Here is a 23,725-nt window from a genome sequence, read left to right as displayed (position 1 = left end):
TTTTTTATTAGCTTACCTGGTTATAGAAGTAGAAGAGGGCAAAAAAGTGCCGGTATGTCACCTACAGCCATACCACATTGGATACGCCGAATCTCGTCTGATGTTGGAAGCTAAGCAGTGTTGGGCCTGGTTAGTACTTGAGTGGGAGACCACATGGGAACGCCAGGTGCTGTAGGTTTTTTCCATTAATGGCAAATTGTTTTTATTCTCTTGCTATTTAAATTGGAAACTTTTTATTTTTATTGCCAATACAGACATTTGGGACAGGTCAAACAGACACAATAGCCATCACCTAAAAATTTAACACACTGTTTAGGCCCAATTCCAACTGCTTTTGGCATCTAAACAGTGTTGAGCCTCTTTAGTAGTTCAATTTGAGACCACCTGCTAATATCATGTCCTGTAGGTCTTTTTACATTACCAACACATGATTTTTTTCAGTAAGCCAATATAGTTAGGAAACTTTTTTATTAGCTTACCTGGTTATAGAAGTAGAAGAGGGCAAAAAAGTGCCTCTATCTCACCTACAGCCATACCACATTGGATACGCCCAATCTCGTCTGATCTTGGAAGCTAAGCAGTGTTGTGCCTGGTTAGTACTTGGGTGGGAGACCACATGGGAACACCAGGTGCTGTAGGTTTTTCCCAATACTGGCAAATTGTTTTTATTCTCTAGCTTTTTAAATTGGAAATTTTTTCTCTTTATTGACAGTACAGACATTTGGAAGAGGTCAAACAGACACAATAGCCATCACCTAAAAACTTACCACACTGTTTAGGCCCAATTCCAACTGCTTTTGGCATCTAAACAGTGTTGAGCATCTTTAGTAGTTTAATTTGAGACCACCTGCTAATATCATGTCCTGTAGGTCTTTTTACATTACCAACACATGATTTTTTTTCAGTAAGGCAATACAGTTAGGAAACTTTTTTCTTAGCTTACCTGGTTATAGAAGTAGAAGAGGGCAAAAAAGTGCGGGTATCTCACCTACAGCCATACCACATTGGATACGCCCAATCTCATCTGATCTTGGAAGCTAAGCAGTGTTGGGCCTGGAAAGTACTTGGCTGGAAGACCACATGGGAACACCAGGTGCTGTAGGTTTTTTCCCATTAATGGCAAATTGTTTTTATTCTCTTGCTATTTAAATTGGAAACTTTTTATTTTTATTGCCAATACAGACATTTGGGACAGGTCAAACAGACACAATAGCCATCACCTAAAAACTTAACACACTGTTTAGGCCCAATTCCAACTGCTTTTGGGAGCTAAACAGTGTTGAGCCTCTTTAGTAGTTTAATTTGAGACCACCTGCTAATATCATGTCCTGTAGGTCTTTTTACATTACCAACACATGATTTTTTTCAGTAAGCCAATATAGTTAGGAAACTTTTTTATTAGCTTACCTGGTTATAGAAGTAGAAGAGGGCAAAAAAGTGCCTGTATCTCACCTACAGCTATACCACATTGGATACACCCAATCTCGTCTGATCTTGGAAGCTAAGCAGTGTTGGGCCTGGTTAGTACTTGGGTGGGAGACCACATGGGAACACCAGGTGCTGTAGGTTTTTCCCATTACTGGCAAATTGTTTTTATTCTCTAGCTTTTTAAATTGGAAACTTTTTTCTCTTTATTGACAGTACAGACATTTGGAAGAGGTCAATCAGACACAATAGCCATCACATCGTCTGATCTTGGACGCTAAGCAGTGTTGGGCCTGGTTAGTACTTGGGTGGGAGACCACATGGGAAAACCAGGTGCTGTAGGTTTTTCCCATTACTGGCAAATTGTTTTTATTCTCTAGCTTTATAAATTGGAGACTTTTTTCTCTTTATTGACAGTACAGACATTTAGAAGAGGTCAAACAGACACAATAGCCATCACCTAAAAACTTACCACACTGTTTAGGCCCAATTCCAACTGCTTTTGGCAGCTAAACAGTGTTGAGCCTCTTTAGTAGTTTAATTTGAGACCACCTGCTAATATCATGTCCTGTAGGTCTTTTTACATTACCAACACATGATTTTTTTCAGTAAGGCAATACAGTTAGGAAACTTTTTTATTAGCTTACCTGGTTATAGAAGTAGAAGAGGGCAAAAAAGTGCCGGTATCTCACCTACAGCCATACCACATTGCATATGCCCAATCTCGTCTGATCTTGGAAGCTAAGCAGTGTTGGGCCTGGTTAGTACTTGGTTGGGTGACCACATGGGAACACCAGGTGCTGTAGGTTTTTCCCATTACTGGCAAATTGTTTTTATTCTCTAGCTTTTTAAATTGGAAACTTTTTTCTCTTTATTGACAGTACAGACATTTGGAAGAGGTCAAACAGACACAATAGCCATCACCTAAAAACTTACCACACTGTTTAGGCCCAATTCCAACTGCTTTTGGCATCTAAACAGTGTTGAGCCTCTTTAGTAGTTCAATTTGAGACCACCTGCTAATATCATGTCCTGTAGGTCTTTTTACATTACCAACACATGATTTTTTTCAGTAAGGCAATACAGTTAGGAAACTTTTTTATTAGCTCACCTGGTTATAGAAGTAGAAGAGGGCAAAAAAGTGCCGGTATCTCACCTACAGCCATACCACATTGCATATGCCCAATCTCGTCTGATCTTGGAAGCTAAGCAGTGTTGGGCCTGGTTAGTACTTGGGTGGGTGACCACATGGGAACACCAGGTGCTGTAGGTTTTTCCCATTACTGGCAAATTGTTTTTATTCTCTAGCTTTTTAAATTGGAAACTTTTTTTCTCTTTATTGACAGTACAGACATTTGGAAGAGGTCAAACAGACACAATAGCCATCACCTAAAAACTTACCACACTGTTTAGGCCCAATTCCAACTGCTTTTGGCATCTAAACAGTGTTGAGCCTCTTTAGTAGTTCAATTTGAGACCACCTGCTAATATCATGTCCTGTAGGTCTTTTTACATTACCAACACATGATTTTTTTCAGTAAGGCAATACAGTTAGGAAACTTTTTTATTAGCTTACCTGGTTATAGAAGTAGAAGAGGGCAAAAAAGTGCTGGTATGTCACCTACAGCCATACCACATTGGATACGCCGAATCTCGTCTGATGTTGGAAGCTAAGCAGTGTTGGGCCTGGTTAGTACTTGAGTGGGAGACCACATGGGAACGCCAGGTGCTGTAGGTTTTTTCCATTAATGGCAAATTGTTTTTATTCTCTTGCTATTTAAATTGGAAACTTTTTATTTTTATTGCCAATACAGACATTTGGGACAGGTCAAACAGACACAATAGCCATCACCTAAAAATTTAACACACTGTTTAGGCCCAATTCCAACTGCTTTTGGCATCTAAACAGTGTTGAGCCTCTTTAGTAGTTCAATTTGAGACCACCTGCTAATATCATGTCCTGTAGGTCTTTTTACATTACCAACACATGATTTTTTTCAGTAAGCCAATATAGTTAGGAAACTTTTTTATTAGCTTACCTGGTTATAGAAGTAGAAGAGGGCAAAAAAGTGCCTCTATCTCACCTACAGCCATACCACATTGGATACGCCCAATCTCGTCTGATCTTGGAAGCTAAGCAGTGTTGTGCCTGGTTAGTACTTGGGTGGGAGACCACATGGGAACACCAGGTGCTGTAGGTTTTTCCCAATACTGGCAAATTGTTTTTATTCTCTAGCTTTTTAAATTGGAAACTTTTTTCTCTTTATTGACAGTACAGACATTTGGAAGAGGTCAAACAGACACAATAGCCATCACCTAAAAACTTACCACACTGTTTAGGCCCAATTCCAACTGCTTTTGGCATCTAAACAGTGTTGAGCATCTTTAGTAGTTTAATTTGAGACCACCTGCTAATATCATGTCCTGTAGGTCTTTTTACATTACCAACACATGATTTTTTTTCAGTAAGGCAATACAGTTAGGAAACTTTTTTATTAGCTTACCTGGTTATAGAAGTAGAAGAGGGCAAAAAAGTGCAGGTATCTCACCTACAGCCATACCACATTGGATACGCCCAATCTCATCTGATCTTGGAAGCTAAGCAGTGTTGGGCCTGGAAAGTACTTGGCTGGAAGACCACATGGGAACACCAGGTGCTGTAGGTTTTTTCCCATTAATGGCAAATTGTTTTTATTCTCTTGCTATTTAAATTGGAAACTTTTTATTTTTATTGCCAATACAGACATTTGGGACAGGTCAAACAGACACAATAGCCATCACCTAAAAACTTAACACACTGTTTAGGCCCAATTCCAACTGCTTTTGGGAGCTAAACAGTGTTGAGCCTCTTTAGTAGTTTAATTTGAGACCACCTGCTAATATCATGTCCTGTAGGTCTTTTTACATTACCAACACATGATTTTTTTCAGTAAGCCAATATAGTTAGGAAACTTTTTTATTAGCTTACCTGGTTATAGAAGTAGAAGAGGGCAAAAAAGTGCCTGTATCTCACCTACAGCTATACCACATTGGATACACCCAATCTCGTCTGATCTTGGAAGCTAAGCAGTGTTGGGCCTGGTTAGTACTTGGGTGGGAGACCACATGGGAACACCAGGTGCTGTAGGTTTTTCCCATTACTGGCAAATTGTTTTTATTCTCTAGCTTTTTAAATTGGAAACTTTTTTCTCTTTATTGACAGTACAGATATTTGGAAGAGGTCAAACAGACACAATAGCCATCACCTTAAAACTTACCACACTGTTTAGGCCCAATTCCAACTGCTTTTGGCAGCTAAACAGTGTTGAGCCTCTTTAGTAGTTTAATTTGAGACCACCTGCTAATATCATGTCCTGTAGTTCTTTTTACATTACCAACACATGATTTTTTTCAGTAAGGCAATACAGATAGGAAACTTTTTTATTAGCTTACCTGGTTATAGAAGTAGAAGAGGGCAAAAAAGTGCCGGTATCTCACCTACAGCCATACCACATTGGATACGCCGTCTGATCTTGGAAGCTAAACAGTGTTGGGCCTAGTTAATACTTGGGTGGGAGACCACATGGGAACACCAGGTGCTGTAGGTTTTTTCCCATTAATGGCAAATGGTTTTTATTCTCTTGCTATTTCAATTGGAAACTTTTTATTTTTATTGCCAATACAGACATTTGGGACAGGTCAAACAGACACAATAGCCATCACCTAAAGACTTACCACACTGTTTAGGCCCAATTCCAACTGCTTTTGGCAGCTAAACAGTGTTGAGCCTCTTTAGTAGTTTAATTTGAGACCACCTGCTAATATCATGTCCTGTAGGTCTTTTTACATTACCAACACATGATTTTTATCAGTAAGCCAATACAGTTAGGAAACATTTTTATTAGCTTACCTGGTTATAGAAGTAGAAGAGGGCAAAAAAGTGCCAGTATCTTACCTACAGCCATACTACATTGGATACGCCCAATCTCGTCTGATCTTGGAAGCTAAACAGTGTTGGGCCTGGTTAGTACTTGGGTGGGTGACCACATGGGAACACCAGGTGCTGTAGGTTTTTTCCCATTACTGGCAAATTGCTTTTTTTCTCTAGCTATTTAAATTGGAAACTTTTTTTTTATTGCCAGTACAGACATTTGGAAGAGGTCAAACAGACACAATAGCCATCACCTAAAAACTTACCACACTGTTTAGGCCCAATTCCAACTGCTTTTGGGAGCTAAACAGTGTTGAGCCTCTTTAGTAGTTTAATTTGAGACCACCTGCTAATATCATGTCCTGTAGGTCTTTTTACATTACCAACACATGATTTTTTTCAGTAAGCCAATACAGTTAGGAAACTTTTTTATTAGCTTACCTGGTTATAGAAGTAGAAGAGGGCAAAAAAGTGCCTGCATCTCACCTACAGCCATACCAGATTGGATTCGCCCAATCTCGTCTGATCTTGGAATCTAAGCAGTGTTGGGCCTGGTTAGTACTTGGGTGGGAGACCACATGGGAACACCAGGTGCTGTAGGTTTTTTCCCATTACTGGCAAATTGTTTTTATTCTCTAGCTATTTAAATTGGAAACTTTTTTTTTTATTGCCAGTACAGACATTTGGAAGAGGTCAAACAGACACAATAGCCATCACCTAAAAACTTACCACACTGTTTCGGCCCAATTCCAACTGCTTTTGGCAGCTAAACAGTGTTGAGCCTCTTTAGTAGTTTAATTTGAGACCACCTGCTAATATCATATCCTGTAGGTCTTTTTACATTAACAAAACATAATTTTTTTTAGTAAGCCAATACCGTTAGGAAACTTTTTTATTAACTTACCTGGTTATAGAAGTAGAAGAGGGCAAAAAAGTGCCTGCATCTCACCTACAGCCATACCACATTGGATACGCCCAATATCGTCTGATCTTGGAAGCTAAGCAGTGTTGGGCCTGGTTAGTACTTGGGTGGGTGGCCACATGGTGCTGTAGGTTTTTCCCATTACTGGCAAATAGTTTTTATTCTCTAGCTTTTTAAATTGGAAACTTTTTTCTCTTTATTGCCAGTACAGACATTTGGAAGAGGTCAAACAGACACAATAGCCATCACCTAAAAACTTACCACACTGTTTAGGCCCAATTCCAACTGCTTTTTTCAGCTAAACAGTGTTGAGCCTCTTTAGTAGTTTAATTTGAGACCACCTGCTAATATCATGTCCTGTAGGTCTTTTTACATTAACAAAACATGATTTTTTTCAGTAAGCCAATACAGTTAGGAAACTTTTTTATTAGCTTACCTGGTTATAGAAGTAGAAGAGGGCAAAAAAGTGTCTGCATCTCACCTACAGCCATACCAGATTGGATACGCCCAATCTCGTCTGATCTTGGAAGCTAAGCAGTGTTGGGCCTGGTAAGTACTTGGGTGGGTGACCACATGGGAACACCAGGTGCTGTAGGTTTTTTCCCATTACTGGCAAATTGTTTTTATTCTCTAGCTATTTAAATTGGCAACTTTTTCTTTTTATTGCCGATACAGACATTTGGGAGAGGTCAAACAGACACAATAGCCATCACCTAAAGACTTACCACACTGTTTAGGCCCAATTCCAACTGCTTTTGGCAGCTAAACAGTGTTGAGCCTCTTTAGTAGTTTAATTTGAGACCACCTGCTAATATTATGTCCTGTAGGTCTTTTTACATTACCAACACATGATTTTTTTTCAGTAAGCCAATACAGTTAGGAAACTTTTTTATTAGCTTACCTGGTTATAGAAGTAGAAGAGGGCAAAAAAGTGCCTGCATCTCACCTACAGCCATACCAGATTGGATACGCCCAATCTCGTCTGATCTTGGAAGCTAAGCAGTGTTGGGCCTGGTAAGTACTTGGGTGGGTGACCACATGGGAACACCAGGTGCTGTAGGTTTTTTCCCATTACTGGCAAATTGTTTTTATTCTCTAGCTATTTAAATTGGAAACTTTTTCTTTTTATTGCCGATACAGACATTTGGGAGAGGTCAAACAGACACAATAGCCATCACCTAAAGACTTACCACACTGTTTAGGCCCAATTCCAACTGCTTTTGGCAGCTAAACAGTGTTGAGCCTCTTTAGTAGTTTAATTTGCGACCACCTGCTAATATTATGTCCTGTAGGTCTTTTTACATTACCAACACATGATTTTTTTTCAGTAAGCCAATACAGTTAGGAAACTTTTTTATTAGCTTACCTGGTTATAGAAGTAGAAGAGGGCAAAAAAGTGCCTGCATCTCACCTACAGCCATACCACATTGGATACGCCCAATCTCGTCTGATCTTGGAAGCTAAGCAGTGTTGGGCCTGGTTAGTACTTGGGTGGGTGACCACATGGGAACACCACGTGCTGTAGGTTTTTTCCCATTACTGGCAAATTGTTTTTATTCTCTAGCTATTTAAATTGGAAACTTTTTTTTTTATTGCCAGTACAGACATTTGGAAGAGGTCAAACAGACACAATAGCCATCACCTAAAAACTTACCACACTGTTTAGGCCCAATTCCAACTGCTTTTGGCATCTAAACAGTGTTGAGCATCTTTAGTAGTTTAATTTGAGACCACCTGCTAATATCATGTCCTGTAGGTCTTTTTACATTACCAACACATGATTTTTTTTCAGTAAGGCAATACAGTTAGGAAACTTTTTTATTAGCTTACCTGGTTATAGAAGTAGAAGAGGGCAAAAAAGTGCGGGTATCTCACCTACAGCCATACCACATTGGATACGCCCAATCTCATCTGATCTTGGAAGCTAAGCAGTGTTGGGCCTGGAAAGTACTTGGCTGGAAGACCACATGGGAACACCAGGTGCTGTAGGTTTTTTCCCATTAATGGCAAATTGTTTTTATTCTCTTGCTATTTAAATTGGAAACTTTTTATTTTTATTGCCAATACAGACATTTGGGACAGGTCAAACAGACACAATAGCCATCACCTAAAAACTTACCACACTGTTTAGGCCCAATTCCAACTGCTTTTGGGAGCTAAACAGTGTTGAGCCTCTTTAGTAGTTTAATTTGAGACCACCTGCTAATATCATGTCCTGTAGGTCTTTTTACATTACCAACACATGATTTTTTTCAGTAAGCCAATATAGTTAGGAAACTTTTTTATTAGCTTACCTGGTTATAGAAGTAGAAGAGGGCAAAAAAGTGCCTGTATCTCACCTACAGCTATACCACATTGGATACACCCAATCTCGTCTGATCTTGGAAGCTAAGCAGTGTTGGGCCTGGTTAGTACTTGGGTGGGAGACCACATGGGAACACCAGGTGCTGTAGGTTTTTCCCATTACTGGCAAATTGTTTTTATTCTCTAGCTTTTTAAATTGGAAACTTTTTTCTCTTTATTGACAGTACAGATATTTGGAAGAGGTCAAACAGACACAATAGCCATCACCTTAAAACTTACCACACTGTTTAGGCCCAATTCCAACTGCTTTTGGCAGCTAAACAGTGTTGAGCCTCTTTAGTAGTTTAATTTGAGACCACCTGCTAATATCATGTCCTGTAGGTCTTTTTACATTACCAACACATGATTTTTTTCAGTAAGGCAATACAGATAGGAAACTTTTTTATTAGCTTACCTGGTTATAGAAGTAGAAGAGGGCAAAAAAGTGCCGGTATCTCACCTACAGCCATACCACATTGGATACGCCGTCTGATCTTGGAAGCTAAGCAGTGTTGGGCCTAGTTAATACTTGGGTGGGAGACCACATGGGAACACCAGGTGCTGTAGGTTTTTTCCCATTAATGGCAAATTGTTTTTATTCTCTTGCTATTTCAATTGGAAACTTTTTATTTTTATTGCCAATACAGACATTTGGGACAGGTCAAACAGACACAATAGCCATCACCTAAAGACTTACCACACTGTTTAGGCCCAATTCCAACTGCTTTTGGCAGCTAAACAGTGTTGAGCCTCTTTAGTAGTTTAATTTGAGACCACCTGCTAATATCATGTCCTGTAGGTCTTTTTACATTACCAACACATGATTTTTATCAGTAAGCCAATACAGTTAGGAAACATTTTTATTAGCTTACCTGGTTATAGAAGTAGAAGAGGGCAAAAAAGTGCCAGTATCTTACCTACAGCTATACCACATTGGATACACCCAATCTCGTCTGATCTTGGAAGCTAAGCAGTGTTGGGCCTGGTTAGTACTTGGGTGGGAGACCACATGGGAACACCAGGTGCTGTAGGTTTTTCCCATTACTGGCAAATTGTTTTTATTCTCTAGCTTTTTAAATTGGAAACTTTTTTCTCTTTATTGACAGTACAGATATTTGGAAGAGGTCAAACAGACACAATAGCCATCACCTTAAAACTTACCACACTGTTTAGGCCCAATTCCAACTGCTTTTGGCAGCTAAACAGTGTTGAGCCTCTTTAGTAGTTTAATTTGAGACCACCTGCTAATATCATGTCCTGTAGGTCTTTTTACATTACCAACACATGATTTTTTTCAGTAAGGCAATACAGATAGGAAACTTTTTTATTAGCTTACCTGGTTATAGAAGTAGAAGAGGGCAAAAAAGTGCCGGTATCTCACCTACAGCCATACCACATTGGATACGCCGTCTGATCTTGGAAGCTAAGCAGTGTTGGGCCTAGTTAATACTTGGGTGGGAGACCACATGGGAACACCAGGTGCTGTAGGTTTTTTCCCATTAATGGCAAATTGTTTTTATTCTCTTGCTATTTCAATTGGAAACTTTTTATTTTTATTGCCAATACAGACATTTGGGACAGGTCAAACAGACACAATAGCCATCACCTAAAGACTTACCACACTGTTTAGGCCCAATTCCAACTGCTTTTGGCAGCTAAACAGTGTTGAGCCTCTTTAGTAGTTTAATTTGAGACCACCTGCTAATATCATGTCCTGTAGGTCTTTTTACATTACCAACACATGATTTTTATCAGTAAGCCAATACAGTTAGGAAACATTTTTATTAGCTTACCTGGTTATAGAAGTAGAAGAGGGCAAAAAAGTGCCAGTATCTTACCTACAGCCATACTACATTGGATACGCCCAATCTCGTCTGATCTTGGAAGCTAAACAGTGTCGGGCCTGGTTAGTACTTGGGTGGGAGACCACATGGGAACACCAGGTGCTGTAGGTTTTTTCCCATTACTGGCAAATGGTTTTTATTCCCTTGCTATTTAAATTGGAAACTTTTTATTTTTATTGCCAATACAGACATTTGGGAGAGGTCAAACAGACACCATAGCCATCACCTAAAAACTTACCACACTGTTTAGGCCCAATTCCAACTGCTTTTGGCAGCTGAACAGTGTTGAGCCACTTTAGTAGTTTAATTTGAGACCACCTGCTAATATCATGTCCTGTAGGTCTTTTTACATTACCAACACATGATTTTTTTCAGTAAGCCAATACAGTTAGGAAACTTTTTTATTAGCTTACCTGGTTATAGAAGTAGAAGAGGGCAAAAAAGTGCCTGCATCTCACATACAGCCATACCACATTGGATACGCCCAATCTCGTCTGATCTTGGAAGCTAAGCAGCGTTGGGCCTGGTTAGTACTTGGGTTGGAGACATCATGGGAACGCCAGGTGCTGTAGGTTTTTCCGATTACAGGCAAATAGTTTTTATTCTCTAGCTTTTTAAATTGGAAACTTTTTTCTCTGTATTGCCAGTACAGACATTTGGAAGAGGTCAAACATACACAATAGCCATCACCTAAAAACTTACCACACTGTTTAGGCCCAATTCCAACTGCTTTTGGCAGCTAAACAGTGTTGAGCCTCTTTAGTAGTTTAATTTGAGACCACCTGCTAATATCATGTCCTGTAGGTCTTTTTACATTACCAACACATGATTTTTTTCAGTAAGCCAATACAGTTAGGAAACTTTTTTATTAGCTTACCTGGTTATAGAAGTAGAAGAGGGCAAAAAAGTGCCTGCATCTCACATACAGCAATACCACATTGGATACGCCCAATCTCGTCTGAGCTTGGAAGCTAAGCAGTGTTGGGCCTGGTTAGTACTTGGGTGGGAGACCATGTGGGAACACTAGGTGCTGTAGGTTTTTTCCCATTACTGGTAAATTGTTTTTATTCTCTAGCTATTTAAATTGGAAACTTTTTTTTTATTGCCAGTACAGACATTTGGAAGAGGTCAAACAGACACAATAGCCATCACCTAAAAACTTACCACACTGTTTAGGCCCAATTCCAACTGCTTTTGGCAGCTAAACAGTGTTGAGCCTCTTTAGTAGTTTAATTTGAGACCACCTGCTAATATCATGTCCTGTAGGTCTTTTTACATTAACAAAACATGATTTTTTTCAGTAAGCCAATAAAGTTAGAAAACTTTTTTATTAGCTTACCTGGTTATAGAAGTAGAAGAGGGCAAAAAGTGCCTGCATCTCACCTACAGCCATACCACATTGGATTCGCCCAATCTCGTCTGATCTTGGAATCTAAGCAGTGTTGGGCCTGGTTAGTACTTGGGTGGGAGACCACATGGGAACACCAGGTGCTGTAGGTTTTTTCCCATTACTGGCAAATTGTTTTTATTCTCTAGCTATTTAAATTGGAAACTTTTTTTTATTGCCAGTACAGACATTTGGAAGAGGTCAAACAGACATAATAGCCATCACCTAAAAACTTACCACACTGTTTAGGCCCAATTCCAACTGCTTTTGGCAGCTAAACAGTGTTGAGCCTCTTTAGTAGTTTAATTTGAGACCACCTGCTAATATCATGTCCTGTAGGTCTTTTTACATTACCAACACATGATTTTTTTCAGTAAGCCAATACAGTTAGGAAACTTTTTTATTAGCTTACCTGGTTATAGAAGTAGAAGAGGGCAAAAAGTGCCTGCATCTCACCTACAGCCATACCACATTGGATTCGCCCAATCTCGTCTGATCTTGGAATCTAAGCAGTGTTGGGCCTGGTTAGTACTTGGGTGGGAGACCACATGGGAACACCAGGTGCTGTAGGTTTTTTCCCATTACTGGCAAATTGTTTTTATTCTCTAGCTATTTAAATTGGAAACTTTTTTTTTTATTGCCAGTACAGACATTTGGAAGAGGTCAAACAGACTCAATAGCCATCACCTAAAAACTTACCACACTGTTTTGGCTCAATTCCAACTGCTTTTGGCAGCTAAACAGTGTTGAGCCTCTTTAGTAGTTTAATTTGAGACCACCTGCTAATATCATGTCCTGTAGGTCTTTTTACATTAACAAAACATGATTTTTTTCAGTAAGCCAATACAGTTAGGAAACTTTTTTATTAACTTACCTGGTTATAGAAGTAGAAGAGGGCAAAAAAGTGCCTGCATCTCACCTACAGCCATACCACATTGGATACGCCCAATCTCGTCTGATCTTGGAAGCTAAGCAGTGTTGGGCCTGGTTAGTACTTGGGTGGGTGGCCACATGGGAACACCAGGTGCTGTAGGTTTTTTTCCCATTACTGGCAAATTGTTTTTATTCTCTAGCTATTTAAATTGGAAACTTTTTCTTTTTATTGCCGATACAGACATTTGGGAGAGGTCAAACAGACACAATAGCCATCACCTCAAGACTTACCACACTGTTTCAGCCCAATTCCAACTGCTTTTGGCAGCTAAACAGTGTTGAGCCTCTTTAGTAGTTTCATTTGAGACCACCTGCTAATATTATGTCCTGTAGGTCTTTTTACATTACCAACACATGATTTTTTTCAGTAAGCCAATACAGTTAGAAAACTTTTTTATTAGCTTACCTGGTTATAGAAGTAGAAGAGGGCAAAAAAGTGCCTGCATCTCACCTACAGCCATACCACATTGGATACGACCAATCTCGTCTGATCTTGGAAGCTAAGCAGTGTTGGGCCTGGTTAGTACTTAGGTGGGTGACCACATGGGAACACCAGGTGCTGTAGGTTTTTTCCCATTACTGGCACATTGCTTTTTTTCTCTAGCTATTTAAATTGGAAACTTTTTTTTTATTGCCAGTACAGACATTTGGAAGAGGTCAAACAGACACAATAGCCATCACCTAAAAACTTACCACACTGTTTAGGCCCAATTCCAACTGCTTTTGGCAGCTAAACAGTGTTGAGCCTCTTTAGTAGTTTAATTTGAGACCACCTGCTAATATCATGTCCTGTAGGTCTTTTTACATTACCAACACATGATTTTTTTCAGTAAGCCAATACAGTTAGGAAACTTTTTTATTAGCTTACCTGGTTATAGAAGTAGAAGAGGGCAAAAAAGTGCCTGCATTTCACCTACAGCCATACCACATTGGATTCGCCCAATCTCGTCTGATCTTGGAATCTAAGCAGTGTTGGGCCTGGTTAGTACTTGGGTGGGAGACCACATGGGAACACCAGGTGCTGTAGGTTTTTTCCCATTACTGGCAAATTGGTTTTATTCTCTAGCTATTTAAATTGGAAACTTTTTTTTTTATTGCCAGTACAGACATTTGGAAGAGGTCAAACAGACACAATAGCCATCACCTAAAAACTTACCACACTGTTTCGGCCCAATTCCAACTGCTTTTGGCAGCTAAACAGTGTTGAGCCTCTTTAGTAGTTTAATTTGAGACCACCTGCTAATATCATGTCCTGTAGGTCTTTTTACATTAACAAAACATGATTTTTTTCAGTAAGCCAATACAGTTAGGAAAATTTTTTATTAGCTTACCTGGTTATAGAAGTAGAAGAGGGCAAAAAAGTGCCTGCATCTCACCTACAGCCATACCACATTGGATTCGCCCAATCTCGTCTGATCTTGGAATCTAAGCAGTGTTGGGCCTGGTTAGTACTTGGGTGGGAGACCACATGGGAACACCAGGTGCTGTAGGTTTTTTCCCATTACTGGCAAATTGTTTTTATTCTCTAGCTATTTAAATTGGAAACTTTTTTTTTTATTGCCAGTACAGACATTTGGAAGAGGTCAAACAGACACAATAGCCATCACCTAAAAACTTACCACACTGTTTCGGCCCAATTCCAACTGCTTTTGGCAGCTAAACAGTGTTGAGCCTCTTTAGTAGTTTAATTTGAGACCACCTGCTAATATCATGTCCTGTAGGTCTTTTTACATTAACAAAACATGATTTTTTTCAGTAAGCCAATACAGTTAGGAAATTTTTTTATTAACTTACCTGATTATAGAAGTAGAAGAGGGCAAAAAAGTGCCTGCATCTCACCTACAGCCATACCACATTGGATACGCCCAATCTCTTCTGATCTTGGAAGCTAAGCAGTGTTGGGCCTGGTTAGTACTTGGGTGGGTGACCACATGGTGCTGTAGGTTTTTCCCATTACTGGCAAATAGTTTTTATTCTCTAGCTTTTTGCATTGGAAACTTTTTTCTCTTTATTGCCAGTACAGACATTTGGAAGAGGTCAAACAGACACAATAGCCATCACCTAAAAACTTACCACACTGTTTAGGCCCAATTCCAACTGCTTTTGGCAGCTAAACAGTGTTGAGCCTCTTTAGTAGTTTAATTTGAGACCACCTGCTAATATCATGTCCTGTAGGTCTTTTTACATTAACAAAACATGATTTTTTTCAGTAAGCAAATACAGTTAGGAAACTTTTTTATTAGCTTACCTGGTTATAGAAGTAGAAGAGGGCAAAAAAGTGCCTGCATCTCACCTACAGCCATACCAGATTGGATACGCCCAATCTCGTCTGATCTTGGAAGCTAAGCAGTGTTGGGCCTGGTTAGTACTTGGGTGGGTGACCACATGGGAACACCAGGTGCTGTAGGTTTTTTCCTATTAATGGCAAATTGTTTTTATTCTCTAGCTATTTAAATTGGAAATTTTTTCTTTTTATTGCCGATACAGACATTTGGGAGAGGTCAAACAGACACAATAGCCATCACCTAAAGACTTACCACACTGTTTCAGCCCAATTCCAACTGCTTTTGGCAGCTAAACAGTGTTGAGCCTCTTTAGTAGTTTAATTTGAGACCACCTTCTAATATCATGTCCTGTAGGTCTTTTTACATTACCAACACATGATTTTTTTCAGTAAGCCAATACAGTTAGGAAACTTTTTTATTAGCTTACCTGGTTATAGAAGTAGAAGAGGGCAAAAAAGTGCCTGCATCTCACATACAGCCATACCACATTGGATACGCCCAATCTCGTCTGATCTTGGAAGCTAAGCAGTGTTGGGCCTGGTTAGTACTTGGGTTGGAGACAACATGGGAACACCAGGTGCTGTAGGTTTTTCCCATTACTGGCAAATAGTTTTTATTCTCTAGCTTTTTAAATTGGAAACTTTTTTCTCTGTATTGCCAGTACAGACATTTGGAAGAGGTCAAACATACACAATAGCCATCACCTAAAAACTTACCACACTGTTTAGGCCCAATTCCAACTGATTTGGCAGCTAAACAGTGTTGAGCCTCTTTAGTAGTTTAATTTGAGACCACCTGCTAATATCATGTCCTGTAGGTCTTTTTACATTAACAAAACATGATTTTTTTCAGTAAGCCAATACAGTTAGAAAACTTTTTTATTAGCTTACCTGGTTATAGAAGTAGAAGAGGACTAAAAAGTGCCTGCATCTCACCTACAGCCATACCACATTGGATACGCCCAATCTCGTCTGATCTTGGAAGCTAAACAGTGTTGGGCCTGGTTAGTACTTGGGTGGGTGACCACATGGGAACACCAGGTGCTGTAGGTTTTTTCCCATTACTGGCAAATTGCTTTTTTTCTCTAGCTATTTAAATTGGAAACTTTTTTTTTATTGCCAGTACAAACATTTGGAAGAGGTCAAACAGACACAATAGCCATCACCTAAAAACTTACCACACTGTTTAGGCCCAATTCCAACTGCTTTTGGCAGCTAAACAGTGTTGAGCCTCTTTAGTAGTTTAATTTGAGACCACCTGCTAATATCATGTCCTGTAGGTCTTTTTACATTACCAACACATGATTTTTTTCAGTAAGCCAATACAGTTAGGAAACTTTTTTATTAGCTTACCTGGTTATAGAAGTAGAAGAGGGCAAAAAAGTGCATGCATCTCACCTACAGCCATACCAGATTGGATTCGCCCAATCTCGTCTGATCTTGGAATCTAAGCAGTGTTGGGCCTGGTTAGTACTTGGGTGGGAGACCACATGGGAACACCAGGTGCTGTAGGTTTTTTCCCATTACTGGCAAATTGTTTTTATTCTCTAGCTATTTAAATTGGAAACTTTTTTTTTTTATTGCCAGTACAGACATTTGGAAGAGGTCAAACAGACACAATAGCCATCACCTAAAAACTTACCACACTGTTTCGGCCCAATTCCAACTGCTTTTGGCAGCTAAACAGTGTTGAGCCTCTTTAGTAGTTTAATTTGAGACCACCTGCTAATATCATATCCTGTAGGTCTTTTTACATTAAAAAAACATGATTTTTTTCAGTAAGCCAATACCGTTAGGAAACTTTTTTATTAACTTACCTGGTTATAGAAGTAGAAGAGGGCAAAAAAGTGCCTGCATCTCACCTACAGCCATACCACATTGGATACGCCCAATATCGTCTGATCTTGGAAGCTAAGCAGTGTTGGGCCTGGTTAGTACTTGGGTGGGTGGCCACATGGTGCTGTAGGTTTTTCCCATTACTGGCAAATAGTTTTTATTCTCTAGCTTTTTAAATTGGAAACTTTTTTCTCTTTATTGCCAGTACAGACATTTGGAAGAGGTCAAACAGACACAATAGCCATCACCTAAAAACTTACCACACTGTTTAGGCCCAATTCCAACTGCTTTTTTCAGCTAAACAGTGTTGAGCCTCTTTAGTAGTTTATTTTGAGACCACCTGCTAATATCATGTCCTGTAGGTCTTTTTACATTAACAAAACATGATTTTTTTCAGTAAGCCAATACAGTTAGGAAACTTTTTTATTAGCTTACCTGGTTATAGAAGTAGAAGAGGGCAAAAAAGTGTCTGCATCTCACCTACAGCCATACCAGATTGGATACGCCCAATCTCGTCTGATCTTGGAAGCTAAGCAGTGTTGGGCCTGGTAAGTACTTGGGTGGGTGACCACATGGGAACACCAGGTGCTGTAGGTTTTTTCCCATTACTGGCAAATTGTTTTTATTCTCTAGCTATTTAAATTGGAAACTTTTTCTTTTTATTGCCGATACAGACATTTGGGAGAGGTCAAACAGACACAATAGCCATCACCTAAAGACTTACCACACTGTTTAGGCCCAATTCCAACTGCTTTTGGCAGCTAAACAGTGTTGAGCCTCTTTAGTAGTTTAATTTGAGACCACCTGCTAATATTATGTCCTGTAGGTCTTTTTACATTACCAACACATGATTTTTTTTCAGTAAGCCAATACAGTTAGGAAACTTTTTTATTAGCTTACCTGGTTATAGAAGTAGAAGAGGGCAAAAAAGTGCCTGCATCTCACCTACAGCCATACCAGATTGGATACGCCCAATCTCGTCTGATCTTGGAAGCTAAGCAGTGTTGGGCCTGGTAAGTACTTGGGTGGGTGACCACATGGGAACACCAGGTGCTGTAGGTTTTTTCCCATTACTGGCAAATTGTTTTTATTCTCTAGCTATTTAAATTGGAAACTTTTTCTTTTTATTGCCGATACAGACATTTGGGAGAGGTCAAACAGACACAATAGCCATCACCTAAAGACTTACCACACTGTTTAGGCCCAATTCCAACTGCTTTTGGCAGCTAAACAGTGTTGAGCCTCTTTAGTAGTTTAATTTGAGACCACCTGCTAATATTATGTCCTGTAGGTCTTTTTACATTACCAACACATGATTTTTTTTCAGTAAGCCAATACAGTTAGGAAACTTTTTTATTAGCTTACCTGGTTATAGAAGTAGAAGAGGGCAAAAAAGTGCCTGCATCTCACCTACAGCCATACCACATTGGATACGCCCAATCTCGTCTGATCTTGGAAACTAAGCAGTGTTGGGCCTGGTTAGTACTTGGGTGGGTGACCACATGGGAACACCACGTGCTGTAGGTTTTTTCCCATTACTGGCAAATTGTTTTTATTCTCTAGCTATTTAAATTGGAAACTTTTTTTTTTATTGCCAGTACAGACATTTGGAAGAGGTCAAACAGACACAATAGCCATCACCTAAAAACTTACCACACTGTTTAGGCCCAATTCCAACTGCTTTTGGCAGCTAAACAGTGTTGAGCCTCTTTAGTAGTTTAATTTGAGACCACCTGCTAATATCATGTCCTGTAGGTCTTTTTACATTAACAAAACATGATTTTTTTCAGTAAGCCAATACAGTTAGGAAACTTTTTTATTAACTTACCTGGTTATAGAAGTAGAAGAGGGCAAAAAAGTGCCTGCATCTCACCTACAGCAATACCACATTGGATACGCTTAATCTCGTCTGATCTTGGAAGCTAAGCAGTGTTGGGCCTGGTTAGTACTTGGGTGGGTGACCACATGGTGCTGTAGGTTTTTCCCATTACTGGCAAATAGTTTTTATTCTCTAGCTTTTTAAATTGGAAACTTTTTTCTCTTTATTGCCAGTACAGACATTTGGAAGAGGTCAAACAGACACAATAGCCATCACCTAAAAACTTACCACACTGTTTAGGCCCAATTCCAACTGCTTTTGGCAGCTAAACAGTGTTGAGCCTCTTTAGTAGTTTAATTTGAGACCACCTGCTAATATCATGTCCTGTAGGTCTTTTTACATTACCAACACATGATTTTTTTCAGTAAGCCAATACAGTTAGGAAACTTTTTTATTAGCTTACCTGGTTATAGAAGTAGAAGAGGGCAAAAAAGTGCATGCATCTCACCTACAGCCATACCAGATTGGATTCGCCCAATCTCGTCTGATCTTGGAATCTAAGCAGTGTTGGGCCTGGTTAGTACTTGGGTGGGAGACCACATGGGAACACCAGGTGCTGTAGGTTTTTTCCCATTACTGGCAAATTGTTTTTATTCTCTAGCTATTTAAATTGGAAACTTTTTTTTTTTATTGCCAGTACAGACATTTGGAAGAGGTCAAACAGACACAATAGCCATCACCTAAAAACTTACCACACTGTTTAGGCCCAATTCCAACTGCTTTTGGCAGCTAAACAGTGTTGAGCCTCTTTAGTAGTTTAATTTGAGACCACCTGCTAATATCATATCCTGTAGGTCTTTTTACATTAACAAAACATGATTTTTTTCAGTAAGCCAATACCGTTAGGAAACTTTTTTATTAACTTACCTGGTTATAGAAGTAGAAGAGGGCAAAAAAGTGCCTGCATCTCACCTACAGCCATACCACATTGGATACGCCCAATATCGTCTGATCTTGGAAGCTAAGCAGTGTTGGGCCTGGTTAGTACTTGGGTGGGTGGCCACATGGTGCTGTAGGTTTTTCCCATTACTGGCAAATAGTTTTTATTCTCTAGCTTTTTAAATTGGAAACTTTTTTCTCTTTATTGCCAGTACAGACATTTGGAAGAGGTCAAACAGACACAATAGCCATCACCTAAAAACTTACCACACTGTTTAGGCCCAATTCCAACTGCTTTTTTCAGCTAAACAGTGTTGAGCCTCTTTAGTAGTTTATTTTGAGACCACCTGCTAATATCATGTCCTGTAGGTCTTTTTACATTAACAAAACATGATTTTTTTCAGTAAGCCAATACAGTTAGGAAACTTTTTTATTAGCTTACCTGGTTATAGAAGTAGAAGAGGGCAAAAAAGTGTCTGCATCTCACCTACAGCCATACTAGATTGGATACGCCCAATCTCGTCTGATCTTGGAAGCTAAGCAGTGTTGGGCCTGGTAAGTACTTGGGTGGGTGACCACATGGGAACACCAGGTGCTGTAGGTTTTTTCCCATTACTGGCAAATTGTTTTTATTCTCTAGCTATTTAAATTGGAAACTTTTTCTTTTTATTGCCGATACAGACATTTGGGAGAGGTCAAACAGACACAATAGCCATCACCTAAAGACTTACCACACTGTTTAGGCCCAATTCCAACTGCTTTTGGCAGCTAAACAGTGTTGAGCCTCTTTAGTAGTTTAATTTGAGACCACCTGCTAATATTATGTCCTGTAGGTCTTTTTACATTACCAACACATGATTTTTTTTCAGTAAGCCAATACAGTTAGGAAACTTTTTTATTAGCTTACCTGGTTATAGAAGTAGAAGAGGGCAAAAAAGTGCCTGCATCTCACCTACAGCCATACCAGATTGGATACGCCCAATCTCGTCTGATCTTGGAAGCTAAGCAGTGTTGGGCCTGGTAAGTACTTGGGTGGGTGACCACATGGGAACACCAGGTGCTGTAGGTTTTTTCCCATTACTGGCAAATTGTTTTTATTCTCTAGCTATTTAAATTGGAAACTTTTTCTTTTTATTGCCGATACAGACATTTGGGAGAGGTCAAACAGACACAATAGCCATCACCTAAAGACTTACCACACTGTTTAGGCCCAATTCCAACTGCTTTTGGCAGCTAAACAGTGTTGAGCCTCTTTAGTAGTTTAATTTGAGACCACCTGCTAATATTATGTCCTGTAGGTCTTTTTACATTACCAACACATGATTTTTTTTCAGTAAGCCAATACAGTTAGGAAACTTTTTTATTAGCTTACCTGGTTATAGAAGTAGAAGAGGGCAAAAAAGTGCCTGCATCTCACCTACAGCCATACCACATTGGATACGCCCAATCTCGTCTGATCTTGGAAGCTAAGCAGTGTTGGGCCTGGTTAGTACTTGGGTGGGTGACCACATGGGAACACCACGTGCTGTAGGTTTTTTCCCATTACTGGCAAATTGTTTTTATTCTCTAGCTATTTAAATTGGAAACTTTTTTTTTTATTGCCAGTACAGACATTTGGAAGAGGTCAAACAGACACAATAGCCATCACCTAAAAACTTACCACACTGTTTAGGCCCAATTCCAACTGCTTTTGGCAGCTAAACAGTGTTGAGCCTCTTTAGTAGTTTAATTTGAGACCACCTGCTAATATCATGTCCTGTAGGTCTTTTTACATTAACAAAACATGATTTTTTTCAGTAAGCCAATACAGTTAGGAAACTTTTTTATTAACTTACCTGGTTATAGAAGTAGAAGAGGGCAAAAAAGTGCCTGCATCTCACCTACAGCAATACCACATTGGATACGCTTAATCTCGTCTGATCTTGGAAGCTAAGCAGTGTTGGGCCTGGTTAGTACTTGGGTGGGTGACCACATGGTGCTGTAGGTTTTTCCCATTACTGGCAAATAGTTTTTATTCTCTAGCTTTTTAAATTGGAAACTTTTTTCTCTTTATTGCCAGTACAGACATTTGGAAGAGGTCAAACAGACACAATAGCCATCACCTAAAAACTTACCAAACTGTTTAGGCCCAATTCCAACTGCTTTTGGCAGCTAAACAGTGTTGAACCTCTTTAGTAGTTTAATTTGAGACCACGTGCTAATATTATGTCCTGTAGGTCTTTTTACATTAACAAAACATGATTTTTTTCAGTAAGCCAATACAGTTAGGAAACTTTTTTATTAGCTTACCTGGTTATAGAAGTAGAAGAGGGCAAAAAAGTGCCTGCATCTCACCTACAGCCATACCAGATTGGATACGCCCAATCTTGTCTGATCTTGGAAGCTAAGCAGTGTTGGGCCTGGTTAGTACTTGGGTGGGTGACCACATGGGAACACCAGGTGCTGTAGGTTTTTTCCCATTACTGGCAAATTGTTTTTATTCTCTAGCTATTTAAATTGGAAACTTTTTCTTTTTATTGCCGATACAGACATTTGGGAGAGGTCAAACAGACACAATTGCCATCACCTAAAGACTTACCACACTGTTTCAGCCCAATTCCAACTGCTTTTGGCAGCTAAACAGTGTTGAGCCTCTTTAGTAGTTTAATTTTAGACCACCTGCTAATATTTTGTCCTGTAGGTCTTTTTACATTACCAACACATGATTTTTTTTCAGTAAGCCAATACAGTTAGGAAACTTTTTTATTAGCTTACCTGGTTATAGAAGTAGAAGAGGGCAAAAAAGTGCCTGCATCTCACCTATAGCCCTACCAGATTGGATACGTCCAATCTCGTCTGATCTTGGAAGCTAAGCAGTGTTGGGCCTGGTTAGTACTTGGGTGGGTGACCACATGGGAACACCAGGTGCTTTAGGTTTTTTCCCATTACTGGCAAATTGTTTTTATTCTCTAGCTATTTAAATTGGAAACTTTTTCTTTTTATTGCCAATACAGACATTTGGGAGAGGTCAAACAGACACAATAGCCATCACCTAAAGACTTACCACACTGTTTAGGCCCAATTCCAACTGCTTTTGGCAGCTAAACAGTGTTGAGCCTCTTTAGTAGTTTAATTTGAGACCACCTGCTAATATCATGTCCTGTAGGTCTTTTTACATTACCAACACATGATTTTTTTCAGTAAGCCAATACAGTTAGGAAACTTTTTTATTAGCTTACCTGGTTATAGAAGTAGAAGAGGGCAAAAAAGTGCCGATATCTTACCTACAGCAATACTACATTGGATACGCCCAATCTCGTCTGATCTTGGAAGCTAAACAGTGTTGGGCCTGGTTAGTACTTGGGTGGGTGACCACATGGGAACACCAGGTGCTGTAGGTTTTTTCCCATTACTGGCAAATGGTTTTTATTCTCTTGCTATTTAAATTGGAAACTTTTTATTTTTATTGCCAATACAGACTTTTGGGAGAGGTCAAACAGACACAATAGCCATCACCTAAAAACTTACCACACTGTTTAGGCCCAATTCCTACTGCTTTTGGCAGCTGAACAGTGTTGAGCCACTTTAGTAGTTTAATTTGAGACCACCTGCTAATATCATGTCCTGTAGGTCTTTTTACATTACCAACACATGATTTTTTTCAGTAAGCCAATACAGTTAGGAAACTTTTTTATTAGCTTACCTGGTTATAGAAGTAGAAGAGGGCAAAAAAGTGCCTGCATCTCACCTACAGCCATACCACATTGGATACGCCCAATCTCGTCTGATCTTGGAAGCTAAGCAGTGTTGGGCCTGGTTAGTACTTGGCTTGGCGACAACATGGGAACACTAGGTGCTGTAGGTTTTTCCCATTACTGGCAAATAGTTTTTATTCTCTAGCTTTTTAAATTTGAAACTTTTTTCTCTGTATTGCCAGTACAGACATTTGGAAGAGGTCAAACATACACAATAGCCATCACCTAAAAACTTACCACACTGTTTAGGCCCAATTCCAACTGCTTTTGGCAGCTAAACAGTGTTGAGCCTCTTTAGTAGTTTAGTTTGAGACCACCTGCTAATATCATGTCCTGTAGGTCTTTTTAC

General features: G+C 39.4%; 39 non-coding genes and 7 pseudogenes across 39 annotated transcripts; all 46 read left to right on the top strand.

The window, feature by feature from the left end:
- Positions 1–59: 59 nt before the first annotated feature.
- Positions 60–178, top strand: LOC146039639 (5S ribosomal RNA; annotated as a pseudogene).
- A 344-nt stretch (positions 179–522) lies between these two features.
- On the top strand, positions 523–641 carry LOC146038760 (5S ribosomal RNA). Its single transcript, XR_014462325.1, has one exon. It is a non-coding gene; the product is annotated as a 5S ribosomal RNA (ribosomal RNA).
- A 345-nt stretch (positions 642–986) lies between these two features.
- Positions 987–1,105, top strand: LOC146038574 (5S ribosomal RNA). Its single transcript, XR_014462155.1, has one exon. It is a non-coding gene; the product is annotated as a 5S ribosomal RNA (ribosomal RNA).
- Positions 1,106–1,450: 345 nt separating this feature from the next.
- Positions 1,451–1,569, top strand: LOC146037676 (5S ribosomal RNA). The gene has a single exon (XR_014461331.1). It is a non-coding gene; the product is annotated as a 5S ribosomal RNA (ribosomal RNA).
- Positions 1,570–2,115: 546 nt separating this feature from the next.
- On the top strand, positions 2,116–2,234 carry LOC146038302 (5S ribosomal RNA). The gene has a single exon (XR_014461904.1). It is a non-coding gene; the product is annotated as a 5S ribosomal RNA (ribosomal RNA).
- A 345-nt stretch (positions 2,235–2,579) lies between these two features.
- LOC146038039 (5S ribosomal RNA) lies at positions 2,580–2,698 on the top strand. The gene has a single exon (XR_014461664.1). It is a non-coding gene; the product is annotated as a 5S ribosomal RNA (ribosomal RNA).
- A 346-nt stretch (positions 2,699–3,044) lies between these two features.
- Positions 3,045–3,163, top strand: LOC146039637 (5S ribosomal RNA; annotated as a pseudogene).
- A 344-nt stretch (positions 3,164–3,507) lies between these two features.
- LOC146038759 (5S ribosomal RNA) lies at positions 3,508–3,626 on the top strand. Its single transcript, XR_014462324.1, has one exon. It is a non-coding gene; the product is annotated as a 5S ribosomal RNA (ribosomal RNA).
- A 346-nt stretch (positions 3,627–3,972) lies between these two features.
- Positions 3,973–4,091, top strand: LOC146038572 (5S ribosomal RNA). Its single transcript, XR_014462154.1, has one exon. It is a non-coding gene; the product is annotated as a 5S ribosomal RNA (ribosomal RNA).
- A 345-nt stretch (positions 4,092–4,436) lies between these two features.
- On the top strand, positions 4,437–4,555 carry LOC146037663 (5S ribosomal RNA). Its single transcript, XR_014461320.1, has one exon. It is a non-coding gene; the product is annotated as a 5S ribosomal RNA (ribosomal RNA).
- A 345-nt stretch (positions 4,556–4,900) lies between these two features.
- Positions 4,901–5,012, top strand: LOC146039908 (5S ribosomal RNA; annotated as a pseudogene).
- Positions 5,013–5,357: 345 nt separating this feature from the next.
- Positions 5,358–5,476, top strand: LOC146038259 (5S ribosomal RNA). Its single transcript, XR_014461865.1, has one exon. It is a non-coding gene; the product is annotated as a 5S ribosomal RNA (ribosomal RNA).
- A 343-nt stretch (positions 5,477–5,819) lies between these two features.
- Positions 5,820–5,938, top strand: LOC146039540 (5S ribosomal RNA). Its single transcript, XR_014463036.1, has one exon. It is a non-coding gene; the product is annotated as a 5S ribosomal RNA (ribosomal RNA).
- Positions 5,939–6,736: 798 nt separating this feature from the next.
- Positions 6,737–6,855, top strand: LOC146038702 (5S ribosomal RNA). Its single transcript, XR_014462272.1, has one exon. It is a non-coding gene; the product is annotated as a 5S ribosomal RNA (ribosomal RNA).
- Positions 6,856–7,201: 346 nt separating this feature from the next.
- On the top strand, positions 7,202–7,320 carry LOC146038701 (5S ribosomal RNA). Its single transcript, XR_014462271.1, has one exon. It is a non-coding gene; the product is annotated as a 5S ribosomal RNA (ribosomal RNA).
- A 346-nt stretch (positions 7,321–7,666) lies between these two features.
- On the top strand, positions 7,667–7,785 carry LOC146038577 (5S ribosomal RNA). The gene has a single exon (XR_014462158.1). It is a non-coding gene; the product is annotated as a 5S ribosomal RNA (ribosomal RNA).
- A 345-nt stretch (positions 7,786–8,130) lies between these two features.
- LOC146038571 (5S ribosomal RNA) lies at positions 8,131–8,249 on the top strand. Its single transcript, XR_014462153.1, has one exon. It is a non-coding gene; the product is annotated as a 5S ribosomal RNA (ribosomal RNA).
- Positions 8,250–8,594: 345 nt separating this feature from the next.
- Positions 8,595–8,713, top strand: LOC146037651 (5S ribosomal RNA). The gene has a single exon (XR_014461309.1). It is a non-coding gene; the product is annotated as a 5S ribosomal RNA (ribosomal RNA).
- A 345-nt stretch (positions 8,714–9,058) lies between these two features.
- On the top strand, positions 9,059–9,170 carry LOC146039889 (5S ribosomal RNA; annotated as a pseudogene).
- A 345-nt stretch (positions 9,171–9,515) lies between these two features.
- LOC146037639 (5S ribosomal RNA) lies at positions 9,516–9,634 on the top strand. The gene has a single exon (XR_014461298.1). It is a non-coding gene; the product is annotated as a 5S ribosomal RNA (ribosomal RNA).
- Positions 9,635–9,979: 345 nt separating this feature from the next.
- LOC146039887 (5S ribosomal RNA) lies at positions 9,980–10,091 on the top strand (annotated as a pseudogene).
- A 345-nt stretch (positions 10,092–10,436) lies between these two features.
- LOC146038687 (5S ribosomal RNA) lies at positions 10,437–10,555 on the top strand. The gene has a single exon (XR_014462257.1). It is a non-coding gene; the product is annotated as a 5S ribosomal RNA (ribosomal RNA).
- Positions 10,556–10,900: 345 nt separating this feature from the next.
- LOC146039466 (5S ribosomal RNA) lies at positions 10,901–11,019 on the top strand. The gene has a single exon (XR_014462969.1). It is a non-coding gene; the product is annotated as a 5S ribosomal RNA (ribosomal RNA).
- A 345-nt stretch (positions 11,020–11,364) lies between these two features.
- Positions 11,365–11,483, top strand: LOC146039511 (5S ribosomal RNA). The gene has a single exon (XR_014463010.1). It is a non-coding gene; the product is annotated as a 5S ribosomal RNA (ribosomal RNA).
- Positions 11,484–11,825: 342 nt separating this feature from the next.
- On the top strand, positions 11,826–11,944 carry LOC146039024 (5S ribosomal RNA). Its single transcript, XR_014462566.1, has one exon. It is a non-coding gene; the product is annotated as a 5S ribosomal RNA (ribosomal RNA).
- A 341-nt stretch (positions 11,945–12,285) lies between these two features.
- On the top strand, positions 12,286–12,404 carry LOC146039022 (5S ribosomal RNA). The gene has a single exon (XR_014462564.1). It is a non-coding gene; the product is annotated as a 5S ribosomal RNA (ribosomal RNA).
- Positions 12,405–12,748: 344 nt separating this feature from the next.
- LOC146037828 (5S ribosomal RNA) lies at positions 12,749–12,867 on the top strand. The gene has a single exon (XR_014461470.1). It is a non-coding gene; the product is annotated as a 5S ribosomal RNA (ribosomal RNA).
- Positions 12,868–13,213: 346 nt separating this feature from the next.
- LOC146038526 (5S ribosomal RNA) lies at positions 13,214–13,332 on the top strand. The gene has a single exon (XR_014462111.1). It is a non-coding gene; the product is annotated as a 5S ribosomal RNA (ribosomal RNA).
- A 343-nt stretch (positions 13,333–13,675) lies between these two features.
- Positions 13,676–13,794, top strand: LOC146039021 (5S ribosomal RNA). The gene has a single exon (XR_014462563.1). It is a non-coding gene; the product is annotated as a 5S ribosomal RNA (ribosomal RNA).
- Positions 13,795–14,138: 344 nt separating this feature from the next.
- On the top strand, positions 14,139–14,257 carry LOC146039020 (5S ribosomal RNA). The gene has a single exon (XR_014462562.1). It is a non-coding gene; the product is annotated as a 5S ribosomal RNA (ribosomal RNA).
- Positions 14,258–14,601: 344 nt separating this feature from the next.
- On the top strand, positions 14,602–14,710 carry LOC146039929 (5S ribosomal RNA; annotated as a pseudogene).
- A 345-nt stretch (positions 14,711–15,055) lies between these two features.
- Positions 15,056–15,174, top strand: LOC146038416 (5S ribosomal RNA). The gene has a single exon (XR_014462009.1). It is a non-coding gene; the product is annotated as a 5S ribosomal RNA (ribosomal RNA).
- Positions 15,175–15,519: 345 nt separating this feature from the next.
- Positions 15,520–15,638, top strand: LOC146038898 (5S ribosomal RNA). Its single transcript, XR_014462450.1, has one exon. It is a non-coding gene; the product is annotated as a 5S ribosomal RNA (ribosomal RNA).
- Positions 15,639–15,982: 344 nt separating this feature from the next.
- LOC146037629 (5S ribosomal RNA) lies at positions 15,983–16,101 on the top strand. Its single transcript, XR_014461289.1, has one exon. It is a non-coding gene; the product is annotated as a 5S ribosomal RNA (ribosomal RNA).
- A 343-nt stretch (positions 16,102–16,444) lies between these two features.
- Positions 16,445–16,563, top strand: LOC146039538 (5S ribosomal RNA). Its single transcript, XR_014463034.1, has one exon. It is a non-coding gene; the product is annotated as a 5S ribosomal RNA (ribosomal RNA).
- Positions 16,564–17,362: 799 nt separating this feature from the next.
- On the top strand, positions 17,363–17,481 carry LOC146038700 (5S ribosomal RNA). The gene has a single exon (XR_014462270.1). It is a non-coding gene; the product is annotated as a 5S ribosomal RNA (ribosomal RNA).
- Positions 17,482–17,827: 346 nt separating this feature from the next.
- LOC146038699 (5S ribosomal RNA) lies at positions 17,828–17,946 on the top strand. Its single transcript, XR_014462269.1, has one exon. It is a non-coding gene; the product is annotated as a 5S ribosomal RNA (ribosomal RNA).
- Positions 17,947–18,292: 346 nt separating this feature from the next.
- Positions 18,293–18,411, top strand: LOC146039295 (5S ribosomal RNA). The gene has a single exon (XR_014462812.1). It is a non-coding gene; the product is annotated as a 5S ribosomal RNA (ribosomal RNA).
- A 798-nt stretch (positions 18,412–19,209) lies between these two features.
- Positions 19,210–19,328, top strand: LOC146039537 (5S ribosomal RNA). The gene has a single exon (XR_014463033.1). It is a non-coding gene; the product is annotated as a 5S ribosomal RNA (ribosomal RNA).
- Positions 19,329–20,127: 799 nt separating this feature from the next.
- LOC146039155 (5S ribosomal RNA) lies at positions 20,128–20,246 on the top strand. Its single transcript, XR_014462685.1, has one exon. It is a non-coding gene; the product is annotated as a 5S ribosomal RNA (ribosomal RNA).
- A 346-nt stretch (positions 20,247–20,592) lies between these two features.
- LOC146038698 (5S ribosomal RNA) lies at positions 20,593–20,711 on the top strand. Its single transcript, XR_014462268.1, has one exon. It is a non-coding gene; the product is annotated as a 5S ribosomal RNA (ribosomal RNA).
- Positions 20,712–21,057: 346 nt separating this feature from the next.
- On the top strand, positions 21,058–21,176 carry LOC146038576 (5S ribosomal RNA). Its single transcript, XR_014462157.1, has one exon. It is a non-coding gene; the product is annotated as a 5S ribosomal RNA (ribosomal RNA).
- A 798-nt stretch (positions 21,177–21,974) lies between these two features.
- On the top strand, positions 21,975–22,093 carry LOC146039165 (5S ribosomal RNA). Its single transcript, XR_014462694.1, has one exon. It is a non-coding gene; the product is annotated as a 5S ribosomal RNA (ribosomal RNA).
- A 346-nt stretch (positions 22,094–22,439) lies between these two features.
- On the top strand, positions 22,440–22,558 carry LOC146039696 (5S ribosomal RNA; annotated as a pseudogene).
- Positions 22,559–22,903: 345 nt separating this feature from the next.
- Positions 22,904–23,022, top strand: LOC146038773 (5S ribosomal RNA). The gene has a single exon (XR_014462336.1). It is a non-coding gene; the product is annotated as a 5S ribosomal RNA (ribosomal RNA).
- Positions 23,023–23,367: 345 nt separating this feature from the next.
- LOC146039123 (5S ribosomal RNA) lies at positions 23,368–23,486 on the top strand. The gene has a single exon (XR_014462656.1). It is a non-coding gene; the product is annotated as a 5S ribosomal RNA (ribosomal RNA).
- The last annotated feature ends 239 nt before the right edge of the window (positions 23,487–23,725 follow it).

The sequence above is a fragment of the Crinia signifera genome, chromosome 9, assembly GCF_055691185.1.
Source record: "Crinia signifera chromosome 9, ASM5569118v1, whole genome shotgun sequence".
NCBI lineage: Eukaryota > Metazoa > Chordata > Amphibia > Anura > Myobatrachidae > Crinia > Crinia signifera.
Note: the sequence above shows the minus strand (reverse complement) of the source record. Positions and strands in the feature narration are given on the sequence as shown.